At 38.1% G+C, this 21690-nt stretch overlaps 1 protein-coding gene across 4 annotated transcripts in view; it reads left to right on the forward strand.

Annotated features, from left to right (window-relative positions):
• Positions 1-21690, forward strand: part of LOC106872367 (uncharacterized) — a 101593-nt gene that overhangs the window by 46677 nt on the left and 33226 nt on the right. The window contains exon 1 of one of the 4 annotated variants that reach the window (XM_089342599.1): positions 9305-9569. The exons of 2 other annotated variants lie outside the window; for them this stretch is intronic. The gene's annotated coding sequence lies outside the window, so the exon portion shown is untranslated. Of the gene's footprint in view, positions 1-9304; positions 9570-19536; positions 19772-21690 lie in introns of those variants that run through there. One more of the 4 variants, XM_089342597.1, reaches the window with a different exon arrangement.

The raw sequence follows: 21690 nt of genomic DNA on the forward strand, positions 1-21690 counted from the left end.
ACTACTACTACTACTAACTCATCACCACAACCACTTCTACCATCCGCCATTACCCCACCACTACTACTACTACCATCACAACAACCACTACTATTACCACCACCACCACCACCACCACTACTACTACTACTACTACTACTACTACTACTACTACTACTACTACTACAATAAACTATATTGCTGCTAATTGCCAGTTGTTACGAATTACAGCATTGTAATTTTCCCATAAATTTTCATCAGTTTGTCTACGAAATGAAGTCAAGTATAAAAACTGCCGTGGGCCGCAGGACTATATAATATATATATATATATACATACGTGCGTATATAAATGTATGTGCGTGTATGTGTGTGTGTGCGCGCGCAGGCGTGTGTGTATGCGTGTAGGTGTGCATACATATATATATGCATGCACGCATATATACATAGAGGCATATATATTACATACACACATACATATATATGGACACACACTGTATATATACATGCATATATATGCACACACTGTATATGTATATATATATATATATATATATATATATATATATATACATACATACATACATACATACATACATAATCAATAGAACTGTAAAGATATGTAAAACTTTCCAAAAATTTAGCATATAAATACATATGCATGCATCTAGACATGAAAATATATACATAAAAACGCATCCATAAAACAAACATACAAATCTGCGCATACACTAACACCAAATACTGCACACACACACGCCCACGCATGCACAAATACCTAGATGATGTTGATAAAAGTTCCAATGAAGGAGCCTTGAATCTATGTTAGAGTCCGTCTCTTTCTCTATGGACAAGAAATACAGAAATGAAACTGATTGATAACATACATACATACATACATACATACATACATACATACATAGAATTGACCTCCGCAGGGTAGGTGTAAGAACTCAAAAGCTGCTCAGTGTTACTGGAAATTCCAACAACATGGGGAAAAAGTAAGAAGGTTATATTTCTCATTAATGGAGGTGTACGACCGTGGCCTTTCATATCTGTGTTAATATCTGTGTTAATATTTATTACACAAGACTTTCATTGGAACAATGAAGCTAAATCTCTGGCAGAAAAAAAGGAAACGTCAACAAGTATTTTGCTCACGTTTACGAACACGTAAATGATATTATTATTACGACAGCTAATAAAGTTGAAGAGAGATATGGAATTACTGCTGACACAGATCTCTCAGCATAAGACATTGGAAAATCCTACTCAACAAAATTTTAAAACAATAACAATAATAAATAAACCACTTCACAGAGAAGATTCTACGTGAAGGCGTAGGCTTGACTTTGTGTGCAAGAAGTTGGATTCGCGACATGTGGCTTAAGGTTCTCACTGCACAGCAGCGTGAGCAGATGGTGTTCGAGTGATTATGTGTTGTCTCACTTAGAAAGTCAAACAAAGAAAAAAGGTTAAAGTGAGTAGCAGAATAAAGATATATATATATATATACAGGGGTCTATTCGATTGACAACACCTTGCGAAGTATTGCCCCAGCATGTTCCTAAATAAGGTTTGTTTAAGGATGTTGAACGAAACACCCATGTTTCCAAAGGTGAATTATTCAAACCCCAAAGTATTCCTCTCAACATATGGCTACGATGCTCCCCCACTACTTCTGCTCGTGATCAGAGATGCACATATTGTCAGCCACCAAGGGACATACTCAACTGGTTAAGGTCAAACAACTGACAAGCAAATCTGTGGTATTGAGCAGAATATTTGCTGTAGCCCATCTTATATACCAAGACAAAACAATGTACATGGTAACACTTCCAGTCAGTTAAAATCAGAAGCCATGAGAGCCACTGCCTGGTACTGCGGCATGCAATTATTATTATTATTATTATTATTATTATTATTATTATTATAGTGAAGATATTCCGGCTTTACTGGGCAGCGCATATACTTATACATACCCTACATACTTCTGCCTTACTTATACAGCGTAATTTATGTCCTCGTGTTCAGGTTAAAGAAACATTTTTGTGAACAAGGGCGAGGGTTTTCCTCTCACCAACTTCTTGAAGTATCTCCTTGAGTGCAATAATAAGTGACAAGTGCTGTCATGTTGTCCTGTTGTAAATTTTATTACCTGCCTGGTGGTTTTTGTAGTGGTGTTGGTAGCAGTGGAAGCTGGTGTTGGACGGTAAGGGTTAGGGTTAGGGTTAGGGTTAGGTTAGTGAATTTCGGTGAGGACTACCACATAGAACTATACTCTTCTTTTGTTAAGATTTTCGGTGTAAGAAGAAAAAGCATATGATCTGCTAAGCACTTCGGACGGCGTGCTAACGTTTCTTATTTCTTTATTGCCCACAAGGGGCTAAACATAGAGGGGACGAACAAGGACAAACAAAGGGATTAAGTCGATTACATCGACCTCCAGTGCGTAACTGGTAACTTATCTGATCGACTCCGAAAGGATGAAAGGCTAAATCGACCTCGGCGGAATTTGAACTCAGAACGTAACGGCAGACGAAATACCGCTAAGCAATTTCGCCCGGCGTGCTAACGTTTCTGCCAGCTCGCCGCCTTGAGTGTGCTATATATTGCTTTCTACTCTAGGCACAAGGTCCGAAATTTTGGGGGGAGGGAGGGGGGCAGTCGATCAGATCGACTCCAGTACACAACTGGTACTTAATTTATCGACCCCGAAAGGATGAAAAGCAAAGTCAACCTCGGCGGAATTTGAACTCAGAACGTAAAGACAGATGATATACCTCTAAGCAATTTCGCCCGGCGTGCTAACGTTTCTGCTAGTTCGCCGTCTTATTATCTTTTAAGTAATTATAACACATTCTCAACAGCGCTTCATCGTCTTCAACCACTCATTATTCCCGTGTTGTTAATTATGTTGATTGTGAGACGGTCATTATGCTGTATATGGTGTCGTTGAAATTTATTGCCTGGAGAATCTGGAGGAGTAAGGTTAGAGCTGTTAATTTAGCGGGGAAAGCATCAAATGTTCTTGTTTTATTGGTGACCTTCGAAGAACTACCATCTGATTAGTAGTAGTAGTAGTAGTAGTAGTAGTAGTAGTAGTTGTAGTAGAATTGCATTCGGCTTATGTCCCACGTAACTTAGCAGTTCGGTAAAAGAATCGATAGAATAAGTACCAGGCGATACCTTCGACTAAAACTTTTTCAAGGCGGTGCTCCAGCATGGCCGCAGTCTAACGGCTGAAACAAGTAAAAGATAAAAAAAATACAATTCCTAATAACGGGACATTTTTTTTTTAAACATCGGGTCCAGTGGAGTAAAATAGGGATCAAAAGAGTCCATAGGTAAAAAAAAAAACAAACAAAAAAAAATGGTTGAGAAACACTGGTTCAAAACGTCTGAAAATCGTCAGACACTTCCGTAGAACAAAATTCTGCTGGTGACGAACGTAATGTTAGGTTTGCTCGATCAGGTTTGACCTGGGGTTAAACATTAACAACAACATCAAAGACTGGGGAGCTGAACATGTGATGTGGTAGGGGTCTGGAATTTTTTTGTTAATTTCTCCGTTTAAAGGTGGTGGATGTAGTGGTGATGGTGATGGTGATGATGGAGGTGGTGGTGATGATGGTGGTGGTGGGGATGATGGTGATGATGGTGGTGGTGGTGGTGGTGGTGGCTCTGTGTGTGTATGTGTGCGCGCGTGTGTGTGTGTGTGTGTGTGTATGTGTGTGTGTGTGTGTGTGTGTCCGTGAGTGTGTTTGTTTACGATCAAGTGTGTTTCTCCAGCTTTGTGGAAATTTGTGGACACTGTGAAAGTGGTGGCGGTGGTGGTGATAGTGGTGGTGGTTGACGTCGTAGCTGTGGTGGTGGCGGTGATTGCACGCCCGCGCGCGTGTGTATGAGTATACGTGTGTGTGTGGGGGTGGGGATTGGTTACGATCAAGCGTATTTTTCCAGGTTTGTGGAAATTTCTAGCTTTCATGAAAGTGGTGGTAGTGGTAGTGATGGCGGTTGTGGTGGTGGTGGTGGTAGTGGTGGTGGTTGTGGTGGTTTTGGTGGTGGTAAAAGTGATTGTAGTACTGGAGGTTGCGGTAGTTACGGTGATGGTGATGGTGGTGGTGGTGGATGCGCGGACGCAAGTATGCGCGCGCGAGTCTTTATGTCGATTTCTTCGACTAAAACCCTACAAGGCGGTGCCCCAGCGTGGCCGCAGTCAAATGACTAAAACAAGTAAAAAATAAAAGATATACGCACACACACACACACACACATACATACATATATACAAGTCTGCGAGCTGGCAGAATCGTTAGCACGCCGGACAAAATGCTTAGCGGTATTCCGTCCGTTGTTTTGCGTTCAGAGTTCAAATTTCGGAACTTTAGTAGAAGACAATTACCAAAGGTGCCGCGCAGTGGGACTGAACCTGAAGCCCACGTGCTTCCAAAGCGAGATTCTTAACCATACAGCCATGCCTGTGCCTAGCTATGAATTTTTCTTTTCTTTTATTTAAGAAGACGACCTCCAAATAGTCACTAGTAACGGGTCCCTTCTTGTCTCACCGGCACCGATGTACTCTAAAGTAGACCTTCTTCAAAGACGTTCTAAAGTTTCGGGCCTTGTGCCTAGAGCAGAAAAGAAAAGAATTTTTCCGAAATCTCCAAATTCCTTTCTTGTATCGGTATGTATGTGTGCGAACCAAGCTGTTTCTTCTTTTTTTTTTTTGTTCATATTGAATTCCGATATAATAGTAATATACACGATTATATCGGAAAGGTATCTGAAAGGTATTCATTGAAAAGTTCTTTAAAAAAATTATCAATTTTTCGGAAAGCTATAAGGAAACAAAGCCAAGTTATGTGAATTTTCCGTAACTCCTCTCCCTTTCCTCGGACATAATCAGAATCTACTTCATCTGAAGTATAATTGTAGAAAATTTCATTAAAAAATATCCATTTGTTGGGGAAAAACATGAGGAAACAAATCCAACTCGAGTAAATTTTTTGAAACATTTCTCCCCACCTTTGGAAATCTTTTTTGCAACAAATTCCGATATAATCGGAATCCATCATCATCTGAAGCGTATTTGTGGAAAATTTCATTAAAGAAATATCCATTTTTCTGGAAGTTATGAGGAAACAAAATGGAAGTTGCAAAATGGGTTGCACACTCGTGTAGGTATGCCGTATTTTGGTCTGCCTGTTAATGTATGTATGTATGTAGAATGTGTGTGTGTTTGTGTGTAGGAGTGAAAATTCGATATCATCTGGTGTGTAGGACGCTGTATATATTTATATTTGTAGAAGTACTGTTTATATTAATATATATATATATATATATATATATATATATATATATATATAATAATTATATATATATATAATATATATATATATATATATAAATGATATATATATGCATATATACACACGTATATGTACATACTTACGTATATACATATGCATGTGTGCACGCACACGCACACACAAACAGATGTAGCAGTGTGTGCATGTATGTATGTATGTATGCTTGCATGTATGCGTGTACGTATGTATATGTACGTATGTGTCTGTTAAAAATGACAGCCGGCAGCAGGTTGTTCTTATATACAAAATATAATAAAACTGCTTTGATAGTGTGCGTGCGCGCGCATCTGTGTGTGTGTGTGTGTGTGTGTGTGTGTGTGTGTGTGTGTGTGTGTATACACATGGTTAAGCGACCACATTCACACGTATGATATTGAGTATTTTCTACAACTGTTTAGTTAATATGCGTCTTGGCTGATACTGTACTATTGTCGGCTGGTGAATTACATATGGAACACACAATTTCGCTAGTAAAAGAAAGAAGATAACTTCCCAACTTATTTTTAGCTATTTCTTTGTCAATTTGTCTGTCTGCCTGTCTGCTGTCTATCCATCTCATAAGCTCATACACAACATCTCTCGTTCTGTGTGTGTGTGTGTGTGTGAGAGTGTGTAGATATACACAATGCATATACACAGGCAGACAGAATTTTCATTTATCATCTGTCTATCGATCTCTAACTTATTTCAACATTTCTTTTTATGCATCTCTATCTACACACACACAATACATATATACATATATATATATGTATGCATATATATATATATATGTCTATATCTATATCTATATCTATCTATCTATATATATATATATATATATATATATATATATATATATATAGATAGATAGATAGATTCAGGTGAATATGGTACTTAAGTTTAGGCACCAGAATTAAGTATGGTACTATCTATACAGTTTCAAAATAAGGTGATTAAAGTCAAAATAAGCAAACAAGGATATGCAAAGTTAATGCAGTACGATCGTTTCATGCGACTTCATTTAACTAAATGGAGTCGCATGAAACGATCGTACTGCATTAACTTTGGATATCCTTGTTGCTTATTTTGACTTTAATCACCTATATATATATATATATATATATAATAATTTTTTTCCGAGGATGTAGCAACCGTTACCAATATAGCATAAGAACTTACCTTAGGAGATCATTAATTAGATTCCTTAAGGGTCGTTCTCACAGTTTATATTTATATCATAAGATTTTTAAACTTTTAAATTTTCATATTCAAAAGAGACAGAGACTTCAAATTCGATATGAATATGAAAATTTAAAAGTTTAAAAATCTTATGATATATATATATATATATATATATATATCTTCGAAACGCCTAGTTTAGAATAGAGGCAGCTGATGAAGGAAAAGTTCCATAAGTGGCTTGTCTCTTTTCCTATCTGTTCATTCTGTTGTCCGTAAAAAAAAGTTCGTTTTTTTTTTTGCTTTGTTTATGTTCCCGTTCCTTTTTTTGTCCACGTTTTTGACGTCCTATACCCGGATATGCATCTATATATAGATGTAGATGTAGGTATGTACATATATACATGCATATGCTCATATATCATTTGTATTATATATATATATATATATATATATATAGTTTTAGGGAAAAGAACCAAGGTTCATGAACTCATCGATGAAAATCAACTGGTTCTTTTCCCTAAAACTATATATTTATATATATTTTACTCTGAAAAGCTCAATTTAATTTTAATTTTTTATAAATTGATTTTAATTGAGTTTTTACCTGTAATTTTGGATTTTGTCCCTAATATTATTATTATTATTATATATATATATATATATATATATATATATAAACCGCTTATTATGATCACTTTGGAATGGAATCTTTAGGTGGTAATAACAGGCCTGATAACATTAACTAGACGATAAATAATGTTATCTTCGTTAATTTTGATAACACTAACCGTTTGATAATATACCTGTGATATTGCATGTGCACGTGTGTTGAGGTTTACCACATATGCTACACCGGTTTTTAGACCGGTAAGCCGGTGTTGCTGTTTTGTTGTGTCCTTTTAATTTTCTTTTACACAACGATTAGGTAAAAACAGATCGATAAATTGCATATTTGACAGAAATCAGTACCGGAGTTGATATGATCAACTAAAAGCTTGAAGATGGGGTCCTAGCATGGCCACAGCAAAAGAAACCAAAGAAACAATAAAAGGATGTGTATATATATATATATATATATATATATATATATATATATATATATATATATATATATATATATATATATATATATATATATATATATATATATATATATATATATATATATATATATATGGATGGATGGTTAGTATGTTGGTATATATAGGTATGTGTATGTCCCTCTATGTATGTATAAATATGTGTATGTTACGTATATATATATATGTGTATGTTATTGTTCCTTATCTGTATGTGTGTGTATGCGTCTGTGTCTCTGTGTGTGCGAGCGTGTGTGTGTGTTTGTGTAATGTTTACTATTTATCTTTCACTACATCTATCTATTTAAGGCGGCGAGCCGGCAGGAACGTTAGCACGCCGGGCAAAATGCTTGGTAGCATTTCGTTTGTCTATATTTTGAGTTCAAACTCCGCCGAGGTCCTCTTTGTTCGTTCATCTTTTCGGAGTCGTTAAAATAAGTACCAGACGAACACTGGGGTCGATCTAATCGACTTACCCCCTCCCTCGAAATCGCGGGTCTTGTGTCATAATTGTTAGCATGCCGGGCAAAATGCTTAGCGGTATTTTGTCAGTCTTTACGTTCTGAGTTCAAATTCCGCCGTGGTCGATTTTGCCTTTTGCCCTTTCGGGTGCGATAAAATACGTACTAGTTGAACCTTGGGATCGATGTAATCGACTTACCAATTTCCCTGATTGCTGGTCTTGTACCAAAGATTTGAAACCAATACATTTATCGATCTGTTTATCTATTTATCTGTCTATCTATCTTTCTATCTGTCTCAAGCTGTCTTTCTCCTTATGTCTGTCGATCAGATGCGAAGGAGAATGAGGAGTGAGATGAAAGAGAGAGAGACAGAAGAACTCAAAATGGGAAAAAGAGCAATGAGTAGAAGTAAGAGGGAGGCGGTGTGAGATTTAAAAGGAGGGTGAAATCTGTGTGGTATTGACGTAGTTATAGAGAGGAGGAAAGTTAGAGAGAAAGAGACTGAGTGTGTAGTAGAGAGAGAGAGAGAGAGAGAGGAAGAGTGTGAGTGTGATGGAGATTAAAAATAGAGAGATGTGTGGAAGGTTAATGTGTAGGAGTGAAGGAGAAAGAGACTTAGAAACAGAATATATATATATATATATATATATATATATAGCGAGAGAGAGAGAGAGAGAGAGAGAGAGAGAAAGAAAGACAGACAGTGAGAAGTGGAGGTGTTGTGTAGATAGAAAGAAAGACAGGCAGAGAGGGGGAAAAGGAAAGGAGATGCCGACTGAAGAGGAATGAGAATAAGAGGGAAAATAGGGGAGACATCTATAAAGAAGAAGAAGAAGAGGTAGTATGTTGAGTGAAGTGGACTGAAGGGGCAAAAGAGAGTGGGAAATGGAGAAATAGATAGAGAGCGTCGTGTAGATAGAAAGAAGTCATGGATAGAGAGGGGGGAACGAGAAGAGATAGTATGCTGACTGAAGGAGAATGAAACAAGAGAGGAAATGGAGGATAAAGAGAAGTGGTCTATTCGGAGTGAAGTAGATAGAAAGGGTGACAGAGAGGGGGAAAATAAGAAAAGGAGATAGCATGTGGATTAAAGAGAATGAGATGAGAAAGAAAATGAGAGAAAGTAAAAGAGGCCGTAATGTTGAGTGAAGTGGTATGAGGGGGCGAGAGAGAGAAGAATGATATGAGAGAGGGTGGATAAGAAGGGAGAAGCCAGGAGGAGTGTGAGTTTCAACCAATCAGAATGCTGCAAATTCTCCATTCAATATTCAGAGTTGATTGTAAGAAAAGTGTTGTCAAGTTGTGGTTTATTTTGTTCCCTCAAACCAGGACGAACTCCGTTAATTGTGGTTACCTAAGCTCCCTGTCTCTTGGACGACCTTCGCTAAATTCGTGCTTACCTAAGCTCACTCCAACTCGGACAGCCTCCGTTTATTCTGGTTACCTAAGCTCTCCCATACCAGGACGATCTCCGCTTAGAGCTGTGATTACTTAAGCTGGTGTTACAACACGGTAAACAAACTTGGATGTATTTTAGATTCTTTTTTCCTTTTCTTTAATTTTTTCTGTTTGTTTTGTACAAATTGTGAGGGCAGAATAATTGCATGTACTTCATGTATGTTAATTATTTCTAACAGCATCGGCATCAGCCATCATCACCAACATCATCAGTATTATCAATATAAACATTATCAATATCAACAATCAACAACATCATCACCAGCACCACCAACAGCAACATCAACATTAACAACGTCCACAGTCAACGAGGCAGTCACTCTCTCTGCGGTCACTTAATCTGCTAGAAATAGCAGCCAAAGTTGGGATGGTCATGGCTTGAATGATTTATGATTTTTGACCATAGGTCTGCTCGATCTGGACAACCCTGGGACTATAATCACCAACAGTTACATCAGCATTTAACAACATCAATAACAACAACAGTATCAACAACATCGCTACCACCATCAACAATTACAAAATCAACACAAGGCAACGAGAGAGTCAGTCGACATGCTAAAAGTAGCAGTCAAATCTCCTTTTCCTTCCTGTCACCTACTGTCTTATAAAAGGTCACTTTGTCTAATGTAGTTTAAGGTACACTATACCTGCCAAAAAATACAGCATGGTACTTTTTGCTGGAAGTCTCCTGAGGCCAATATTTCGGTATTTGTATATGACGTCAGTCAAGAGTCAGTGTGTGTGTGTGTGTGCGAGTGTCACTGTTCAGCTTGTCGAGTAGATGAAACAATGTCGCACACTTACTGGTGACGTCATAGACTAATACCGAAAGATTGCCGGTCTCTGATTATGAGACTACTCTCTGGGTACTGATTAAGAACTAAACGACAACTCCAACAATATGGGCAACATCACCTCCACCGACAAAACACCACATCACTACAACCGCCGCTACCGTAACGTTGCCAACGCTACGACAACACCGCCACTATCACATCACCACCACCGCCACCAACACACCACTAGATCATAACCACTAACAGCACTACCATCACCACCACAACAGCATAAACACAATAGCCACCACTACCACCTTTACACCACTGTCAACACCACTATTAAACTCTACGCACCACCACGGGACCATCGTCGCAACCCAACCACCGACACTACCATTATAACAGTACAGTTACTACCATCACCACCTCTACCACCACCACAGCCTTTACCGCCGCCATCATCTCTATCACCGCTACCACTACTACTTCCACCACTGCCGCCACTGTCACCCCCACCACCTCTTACACCATCACCATCACCATCAGCCCCTCGTATGCACTGTTATTACTATTACTCCGGTATCCAGTGAATAACTGTTATTTATAAATAATAACTATACATTTGTATCTATATTTCAAATGGTGACATTCTTTGTGTGTGTGTACGCGCGTATGTATGTGTGTGTTCATTCCTGTCTAACTATCCAGTGTCCACTTCTGTGTCCAATCTGTGTCTGTCTACCTCTGTCCGCCGTATCTATATCCAACTTGTGTTTCCTTTCTGTCAACCCGGTGTCCTTCCAATGGTACACGTTTGTCTCTCTCTCTCTCTCTCTCTCTCTCACTCTCTCTCAGATTCACGCCTGTCTCCTCAGTGCCCACTTCTATCCACTCAGCCTTCACATCTCTCCAGCCAGTGTCCACTTCTGTCCACCTTGTGTTTCTTTTTACCTCTCATCCACCTGGCGACCCGTCATGCTCACCTGTAAGCTATTTTGTTTAACCGATGTTTTCCTCAACAATTCTCTCAAAAGTTTCCTCCAATTACATCACAACACAAAACACAAACAGTCCTTTGCCTTCTTCTGCACCTCTCTATAACACCCCTCATCTCTCTCATCCTCTGCCTCTTTACTCCTCCTCTCCCTCTCTCTTTCACTCTCCCTCTCTTTCTCCCTCTGTACATCCAGTTCATTGTAGTCTCTCTCTATAATACAACTCCCATCTTAATCTGCGCTAGCCTGGTTCAGCATCTCTATTTGGTCCTTGAGTGTTTTTGACAGGGTCCATTCTGCTACAGGCATCCGGGACGAAGTCTAAAGATAGCATCCTCCCTCTCATCCACCTGCCTGGAAGGCCCTGTTGATAGTCTTTCCTCCACTACGTCGTATCTTTTCTTCTTTTATTATGGCCATGCCGGGCGACCGCCTTCAAGAGTTTTTAGTCGAATGAATTGGACCCTGTACCTTTATTTTTTATGACTGGTACTCGTTCTATCAGTCGCTTTTGCCGAACTGCTAGATTAGAGGGACATACACACACCACTACTGGTTGTCAAGTGGTGGTGGGGGCACTTTTAAAAGGGAGGAACTTTTCATCCTGTTGTAGGCTATTGCTGTAGGCAGTATGTGTTTTTTGTGGTGTCCTGGGGTGGCAAACGGAAGGCCCTCACCCACCGGGCTGTACACACTCTAGCTACACTAGTGGGTGGGGGACAAACACAGACACAAAGACACATATAAAAATTATATATATACGGCAGGCTTCTTTCAGTTTCCATCAATCAAATCCTCTCACAAGGCTTTGGTCAGCCTGAAGCTATAGTAGAAGACACTTGCCCAAGGTGCCACACAGTGGGACTGAACCTGGAAACATGTAGTTGGGAAACAAGCTTCTTACCATACAGCCACGTCTGCGCCTATATCAGAGAAAAACAAAAAAAGAAAACACACAAAACAACTTGCTTCACCACCTCACAGAGGCTACAAGCTCAACTTACTAGAAATAGCAGCCAAATCTCATTCAAATCCAACCTTAATTTTTGTTGGTTTTTTTTAAAAACTTTTTTATTGTTTGCTTGCTTCGGTCATTGGATTGCAGCCATGATGGGACACAGCCTTGAAGGGTTGAGTCAAACAAATCAAGTCCAGTATTTATAAATTTTTTTAATAACTCGTACTTCATCCATCAGCATTTTTTGCCCAACTGCTAAGTTAGGGGAATGTAAGCAAACCAGTTCCAGATGTAAAGCAGTGAGGTGGGAATACAAACACATATACCAAGAAAACTTAGTACCAAGTAAAGTAACTTACAAACCTCTCCCTCAAACGTTCTGCTTTCAGCCTATCTTAGCTTCATCAGCAAGAATTTTGGCCAATGTCTTGTGATGTTTTTTCCTTGTATTCTCTTACATTCTGTACTCAGATCCCAACAAGGAACATCCTCATCATCATCATCATCACCATCACTATCATCACCACCACCACCACCACCATCATCATCATCATCATCAAATCCACTCACACGGCTTTGGTTGGCCCGAGGCTATAGTAGAAGACACTTGCCCAAGGTGCCACGCAGTGGGACTGAACCCGGAACCTGCGCATATACTTGTTGAAAATTATTCATTTCAGTAATAGATTCTGTGTGTTTGTGTGTGTGAGTATAAGTGAGTGTTCACATACACATCGTGCATTATGGCCTGATGTCTTCATTTAGATAGGTTCTGCCTAAAGCATATCATTTCCTTGTCATAATCCTTTGATCCATTGTCATCTGCGAAGTCTCGTTCAACCTGTAAGATTAACTCATCACCCTCTTCCCTATCTCTATCTCTCTCTCTTTCTCTCCCTCTCATGATGCTTTTGTACTTCCTGTAATATTTGTGTGTGTGTGTGTGTGTATACAGACATATTTTACATATAAATATATGTAAGAATGTAAGTATTAATGTATATATATATATATATATATATATATAACAATATCTAATTATACAAAAAATTATAGTATATAAATATATATATATATATATATATATATATATATATAGAGAGAGAGAGAGAGAGAGAGAGAGATACACAAATACACACAAACACATGCATGCCTATATGTGTGTATATATGTGTGTATGTATGTATGTATGTGTGTGTGTGTGTGTATTAGCAATAATAGAACATAGAGACTTGTTCATCCTCAAAATTTATTTCTGTTTATTTTACAATTTTATACAGCATATAATTATGGTCTTTATGACCTGCACATGTCTCCACATTCCAAATTATAGGAAGTTGCAGGTGCAACCTAGCACAATTTTTGGTGCAATGTCTTCAGGGTCAATCCATTTGGCTATATATACGTACATACATATATATATATGTAGATATAGATACACGAATACACATATATATATGTCAGGGCCACCTGACTGGTTCCTGTGCCGGTGGCATGTAAAAAGCACCCACTACACTCACAGAGTGGTTGGTGTTAAGAAGGGCATCCAGCTGTACAAACATTGCCAGATCAGATTGGAGCCTGGTGCAGCCGCTGGCTTTCCAGACCTCAGTCAAACCATACAACCCATGCCAGCCTGGAAAACGGATGTTAAACGATGATGATGTGTGTGTGTATATTTATAAGTACTAGGCTTACAAAGAATAAGTCCTGGGGTTCGACTAAAATCCCTTAAGGTGGTGCTCCCGCATGTGCTGTGGTTTGTTTTGGCATTGTTATTTTCACTATAAGATGTGTGCAGTGTTTACTATTATTATTATTATTATTATTACCCTGCACTTGTAAGGGGAAGCTCAGTATTGTAGTTGCTTGTCTTTGTGTGTTTGCAAAATTACTAGAAAACGGCTGAACAGATTTTCACCAAATTTGACAGAAATTCTCATTGGGTGAGTGGCTCAAATTCATTAAATTTTGGTTTGATTATCTTCAAAACTGACAGACAGCTGAATCAAAATGATTTTTTTTTATCTTTGTTACAGATGCATAAACGATAAACAGGGGAAATAACTCTTGATGTAATTTTGCTGAAATATGAATTTGTCAGAGAATATATTTATTAAATTAAATTTCATTTTATCCTTGTGTGCATGAAGGGTATGCATTGCCTCTGCGATGCCTTTTTATTTTTCATTATTATTGTTATTATTGACTGAGAGAGCGGTGCATGCCATCAAAGTGACACTGGGGTGAAATATATGAAGCTCAGTATACCCATCATGACTACCCGTCTGATAAGGGTACACCAGGCACATGCATCACAACCATATGTGTGCAACACGGTGATCTTATATGAAGATAAACAGTACATAACCTTCCAGGTGGGGTCCAGTTAGAATTTTCATCAGGTTGAGTAGCTCATCCTGCTCGAAAGATTCCTGAATAAGGGTTGTTTAAGGATGTTGAACAAAGCATCCATGTTTCCAGGGGTGAATTATTCAAACCCCCAAAGAATAATGGGATACAGAGAGAGAGAGAGAGAGAACATGTCATGTACTTTATGTACACAGAATCTGCTGCGTTCCAGTGATACATAATTTCTTCATGGACTCCACATTGCTGTCATTATAGTGACAGTTGTGTCAGATAAACATAGTCAAGCTTTTGTAAACACTAATATATACACGTACTAACACATACTAACACATATGTGTAATACATAACACATCACACACACATATATATATATAAATATATATACATAATGCACACCCACACATACATACATGGCTAACACACACTTAGCACACAAGCATACAACACAACACACATACATGACATATTGATGCATTTAAGTTGACATAATTATAACATTTTGTTTACATATATCTACACACACACACACACACACACACACACACACACATGTATTTGTATGTATATGTATGTGTGTATGTGTATATATGTATATGATTTATTAGCTATAAAACCACATAAGTGACTCGAGGGCTTTGAGATTTGTGCCAAAGCACTTATGAAACCCTCAACTCTTGAATAACTTATGTCACATTACAACTAACAATAATTAATATATGTCTGTGTGTGTGTGTATGTATATATATATATATATACACACACACATACACACATGCATATATATATATATTTATATATATATTCTTTTATTTGTTTCAGTCATTTTGACTGCACCCATGCTGGAGCACCGCCTTTTAGTCAAACAAATCAACCCCAGGACTTATTCTTTGTAAGCCTAGTACTTATTCTATCGGCCTCTTTTGCCAAACCGCTAAGTTATGGCTACATAAACAAACCAACACCGGTTGTCAAGCAATGGTGGGGGGACAAACACAGACATGAAATGTCTTTCATAACATCTCTATGTTTCAGAAAAATACACCAGGGATGGTAAGACAAACCACCATATATATATTCTATAACTATTGTATTCAATACACTTACAAATAAATTTTGCTAAGATGTAGTTTTATTTATATATATATATATATATATATATATATATATATATATATACATATATATATATATATATAGTTGTTATATAATATTTACTTCTAAATACATGCATGTATCTAGGTCAGTATGAGTAATGATGTAAACATGCAGATATATTTACATAGATGCATCTATTGAATGCATTTTATCATGACCACCTCAGATTATGATTTCAAATAAAAATACTTTTCAAATTAAATAATAGGCACCCTGGTCCACTTTTCTCTTTATTTATTCACGTACTTATTTGGCCCATGAGTCATGTACATGTGTAATGAGATTTCAATACATCAACAACAGCCTTTCACTTTATGGCACACAAAAAACCTAAATGCTTTCTGTAAATTGTAACCCCCACATACTAAATCTAACCTTAAATCTTAGTCCTAAATCCCATCCCTAAACCCCCAGCCAAGCATGGGCAACATTTTTTGAGAAGGTTTATGAGTAGCACGGCAATCTATGTTTCTGATTAACCTAGGAACAGAAAACCAAATTGAAGGCTGGTTATTGTGGATGTTGTTGCACTTTGAAGATCATAGAACATGTAAGTTTTCAAGCGATGCAAAGTAGAACCACTGAAGTGTTTTGGGAGTAGATTACAGATAATGACTACAAAATGGTGTAAGGAAACTGAAGGAAGACGTTGAAACTTCCCCTCTGTGAGTTTATTTTATTCAACAGCAAAGGGAGCTATTTTTTCGTTGAGATAAACTAACAAGAGCCTCTTTATTCTGTCTTCCTACATTGCCTGTGCATAAAATAACAGTGAATGCTGCATAAAGTTAAATTGGTATGGAGCTTTCTGAAAGATATGTGGCCAATCCCAGCCCCACTTTGACTGGCTTCCATGCCAGTGGCACATAAAAGCACCAACCGATCGTGGTCGTTGCCAGCCCTCTCTGGCCCCTGTGCCAGTGGCATGTAAAAAGCACCCACTACACTCTCGGAGTGGTTGGCGTTAGGAAGAGCATCCAGCTGTAGAAACTTTGCCAAATCAGACTGCGGTATGGTGCAGCCTAGTCGAACCGTCCAACCCATGCCAGCATGGAAAATGGATGTTAAATGATGATGATGACATATAGCTTTCGCTAGTGGAAGCAAAACTCTTATTTAAAGGTTGATTCTTTGGGATGAATTATAATGTAATTGTTTAAAAAAGGCTAGAACAACAATGCTAAAATGTATTTGAAACAATGGACAACGGTCGAGATATAGATATACATACATACAAACGTACATACAGATTCATAGACATACACATTTGTCTTAGTCTTTCACAGCTGTCTCTTTGTCCGCTCTCTTCCAATTTGTCTACCTATCTATTTATCTATCTATGTCTGTCTACCTATATCTATCTACCTGTCTAGCTATCTGTCTACCTATCTATCTATTTATCTATCTATCTATCTATCTATCTATCTACCTACCTGTCTGTCTATCTATCTATCTATCTGTCTATCTACTTATACCTGTCTTTGTGTGTGTGCGTGCGTGCGTGAGTGTCTGTGTTTCCTAATGCAACAGCATGTGCCGGCCGTGATGACTGGTTGGGAGGAAGACACCACAGACAGACAGACAAATTTGCCTCACCATTTTAAGTACACAAATACAAAGTAAGGGAGCTGCTGCCAGACTTAGAGGTTTCACTTCCGTCCGATCGCCGTATTGTGTCTACGTGCGTACGTGCATACATGCGTGTATATATGTATGTGTCAGTGTAGTACATCTGTTATATGTGTTAGTCTATCTCTCCATTTGTGTGTATGCGTGTGTATGTAACACATCTAGAGTAGTGTATGTGTGCCTTGTCTATGTAGCACGTCTATGATAGTGTATGTGTATTTCTGTGCCTGTGCATGTGTGACACGTCTAGGCAAGTGTGTGTGTGTATCTGTTCCTATATGCGTATGTATATGTGTGCAACACGTGTACCGTAATGTTTGTACATGTGTGTGTGCAGCACATGTAATGTTTGTATACATATGTGTGTGTGTTATTGTATGAGTCTGTGCGGATATGTTCTGTGTGTTTATGCAGATAGAATGAAAGAGAGAGAGAGAATGGGTAGGAGATAGTCCCTACACATTCTTATACACGCGCAGATTCCTCAAGCAAACATATACATAATACTAACATTTAAATATACACACACACATGCACACATATATGTTAGCGTGTATATATGAGTACATGGATGTCTCAATACGCGTGCCTAATGTCTGTATGTGTATGTGTGTGTGTTTGTACGCATGGTCGAGGGAGGAAATTCTATGCATGTGTACTTAAGGTAGGAGGTCTGTATGTGTGTATACAAATGTGTGTGGTCTAGGTAGTGTATATATATATACACACACATATATATTGGATTGCAATGGAAAATTTCTTCAAATACGCGGGAAACTTAAAATCATGCGTGTATTTCCTACAGTATTGGAAAATTCTGATGTCTGCCAGGCTAGGACCTTCGTTGTAACAGAACCAATTATAAAATATTAGAAGCCTAAAACTAAACTAGTTCCTACGCGAAGATGTCCTTCCTGAAAATTTTCGGTCATTTATTTCAATAAATTATACCAATGGTATATTTATTTCAGTCATTTGACTACGGCCATGCTGGAGCACCGCCTTTAGTCGAGCAAATCGACCCCAGAACTTATTCTTTGTAAGCCTAGTACTTATTCTATCGGTCTCTTTTGCCGAACCGCTAGGATACGGGGACGTAAACACACCTGCATCGGTTGTCAAGCGATGTTGGTGGGGGACAAACACAGACACACAAGCATATATATATATATGCCATTTAAAAAGGTTGTGGAATCGTCCTCACACGACGTAATAATCTTTCTATTATGGACACAAGGCCTGAAATTTGCGGGGAAGTGATTAGTCGTTTACGTCGACCACACTGTTCAACTGGTACTTATTTCATCCATTTTGGAAGTGTGAAAAATCGACCTCGGCAGAATTTGGACTCAGAACGTAAAGACAGACGAAATACTGCCAAGCATTTTATTCGGCGAGCTAACGATTTATAGACACAGGGCCTAAAATTTTGTGTACTTAATAGGGAATGGAGGCTGCTCAAATTTCATCGACCCCGAAAAGATGAAAGGAAAAGTTGACCTCGGCGAAATTTGAATTCAGAACGTAAAGACAGACGAAATACCGCTTGGGTTGGTTAGCAATGATCGTCAGCTGTGCATTAATTTTGATATTGGACAATACAATCAGTGCGTGTGCAGTACTAATGCAGAAGGAGCGACACTTTTTGATGCCTCTTGTACCTATTATACAGAGCGGTTCCTTGTTTTTTTTTTTGTTTTTTTTATTCATTCTGTCTCACCTCCACCACTACCACTACGACCGCTGTCACCGTTTCTTGGAAGAAAAAGAGAGTTTAATGAAAGTGGCGAGAGAAAGAGTGACAGACACACAGATAGATAGTGAGTGAGAGAGGGAGCAAGATAGAGAGGGGGACTGATAGACAGAGACAGTCAGACAGAAAGAGAACTATCTAGAGAGGGGGAGAGAGTTATAGTGGAAGTAGACAAAGATATGTGAGTGTGGGGGGAGTGAGAAAGACAGCGAATTCATCAGAGTGTATAGGAGAGACAGAGAGAGAGAGAAAACTAATCAATGGGTAAGAGGTAGAGGTATTGGAGAGAGAACGAGAAGGAGGGTTATAGTGAATATAGACAGAAATAAAGATACATGAGAGTGAGGGGGAGAAAGAGGGGTACAAAGAGTTAAGTGAATATAGACAGAAACACAGATGTATGAGAAAAAGAGAGAGGAGTTAGAAAGAAAGAGTGGAGAGAGGGAGGGAGAGAAAAGGTGAGACCTAACAGCAGTGTCTTTCACTAACAACAAGAACAACAACAACATTAACGCTATGTCTGGTGGCAAGAGACGACAGTCAGGGATGGAAGCAAGAACGACACATTGTAATGTGAAGAGGAGTCTATGTTAAAACATGGTGACACTGAAGTAAGGACTTTTTCATTACGTGACCATCTAATTTAGACATTTGTTTTTCTCTCCCTCTGTATTTCCTCCTCTCTCTCTCTATCTATCTATCTCTTTTTTTGTCTCTTTCCGTATTCTTTGTGTGTGTGTATAAGTATGTATGTGTCGTATATAAGTGTACGTTTGTGTCTGTGTGTATATATAAGTATGTATGTGTCGTATATAAGTGTACGTTTGTGTCTGTGTGTATATATAAGTATGTATGTGTCGTATATAAGTGTACGTTTGTGTGTGTGTGTATATATATATATATATATATATATATATGTTTATATATAGATATATATATATATACACACACACACACACACACACATAACCAAACGCACCAGCGCACACATGAGTGTATGGATGTGCTTATCTGCATATAGCTATATATGATTTGTATGAATGTATATATATTTGTCTTTGATATTTACTTTAAGTTAGCAGAATTGAAGCCGACAATTAACAGAGTGACAGGTCCTTTTTGTTTGAGTTAAGATATTTCCAGGGGTTTTTTTTTGTGTATATAATGCACCTCTGTGTATGTGTGCGCATATATGTATCTATGCATGTATATATGTATGTACACGTGTATATGTGGATATATATTTGCATTCGTCTGTTGAGTGTGTGTGCATGTCGTGTGTATACGTAAATTCCGACAAATTCAAATGGAGAAACATTGGGACGTTTCATTAGTCTTCGCCGTTGCACTTTCTAATCGACAAATTCAATGAATGTAAGTCAGTTCGATTTGTTAACACTGACATTACCCGGCTTTTCTGCAAACCTGTTGTTAAAACAATCGTGTGCACCCATGAGAGAAGCTATAGCCCTGAATCAAGACCTGTTATTGGATCCTTCTGATTTGGTGGACACCGTTTTTTATTTAGTGTGTTTTCTACCGAAACACTTTAAAATTTCGTAAACTTCATATATATTTTGTCTTATAGAACAGAGAAAAATTTTTATATTCGAAGTTATTTCTATTAGGCTGCCCGTACAGGGTGACCAAAGTGAATATAAATCATGGTGTCCGCCAAATCAGAAAGCTGCATAGACCGCACTGTCGGGTAGCTCAATTGACTTCATTGTGGGGTGGCTTTGTTGGTCGACTTCTTTTCTTAAACTTAACATACCTTCGTCTAAAGCAAACACACGTATATAAAGCGGCCACCCTGTGCAGTTGGCACCCCATCGTCTGTTATCTATATATACATGCATGCATGTATGTAGATGTGCCGAATCCTACGTATATGCTTGAATATGCACACCACCCGTTTTCGGCATAACAAAAACCCGAACTCTAACCCCTTCGCCGTTTTTATGTATATATGTTCTTTTCTGTTTTTAATTACTTAAATTCTTCCTTTGAAGAAGGAGCTGGTTTCTAACAAATATTCAAAGCGCCATCGTTGGAATGTAGATAACGAAAACAGCGTCACATGTTAATCCTGAGAAAAGTCTTGCATAGTTTTTTACTTTTCCGCTTACAGATTGTATTTGTAATGGGCAAGTTGGCTGATTTCTTTATCTGGAAATCCAAGCTTATCCAGCCAGACTGACTTTATTTCATGTTGCTCCAGTCCAGGGGTTTTCAAACTTTTTGACTTGCGGACCCCCTTTATATTTCAGGCTTTACCTTAGGGACCCCCTTATAAACGCTTATGAAATTTATACATAAATATTTGCTTCAAATAACATATATTTTTGCATTTATTTATTTAACAGTATTTAACAAATAGGTTTATTGTCAATTAAAGATTTCGATTAAAAAACATATATAAAATCAAATTGTCCATAAAAAGTATTTGCTGTCCACGGACCCCCTGTCTTGTCCTTGCGGACCACAGTTTGAAAGCCCCTGGTATAGAATATTCAAAATAGTCTCTTTT

This window comes from Octopus bimaculoides, chromosome 26, assembly GCF_046866305.1.
Source record: "Octopus bimaculoides isolate indiv1 chromosome 26, ASM4686630v1, whole genome shotgun sequence".
Classification (NCBI taxonomy): domain Eukaryota; kingdom Metazoa; phylum Mollusca; class Cephalopoda; order Octopoda; family Octopodidae; genus Octopus; species Octopus bimaculoides.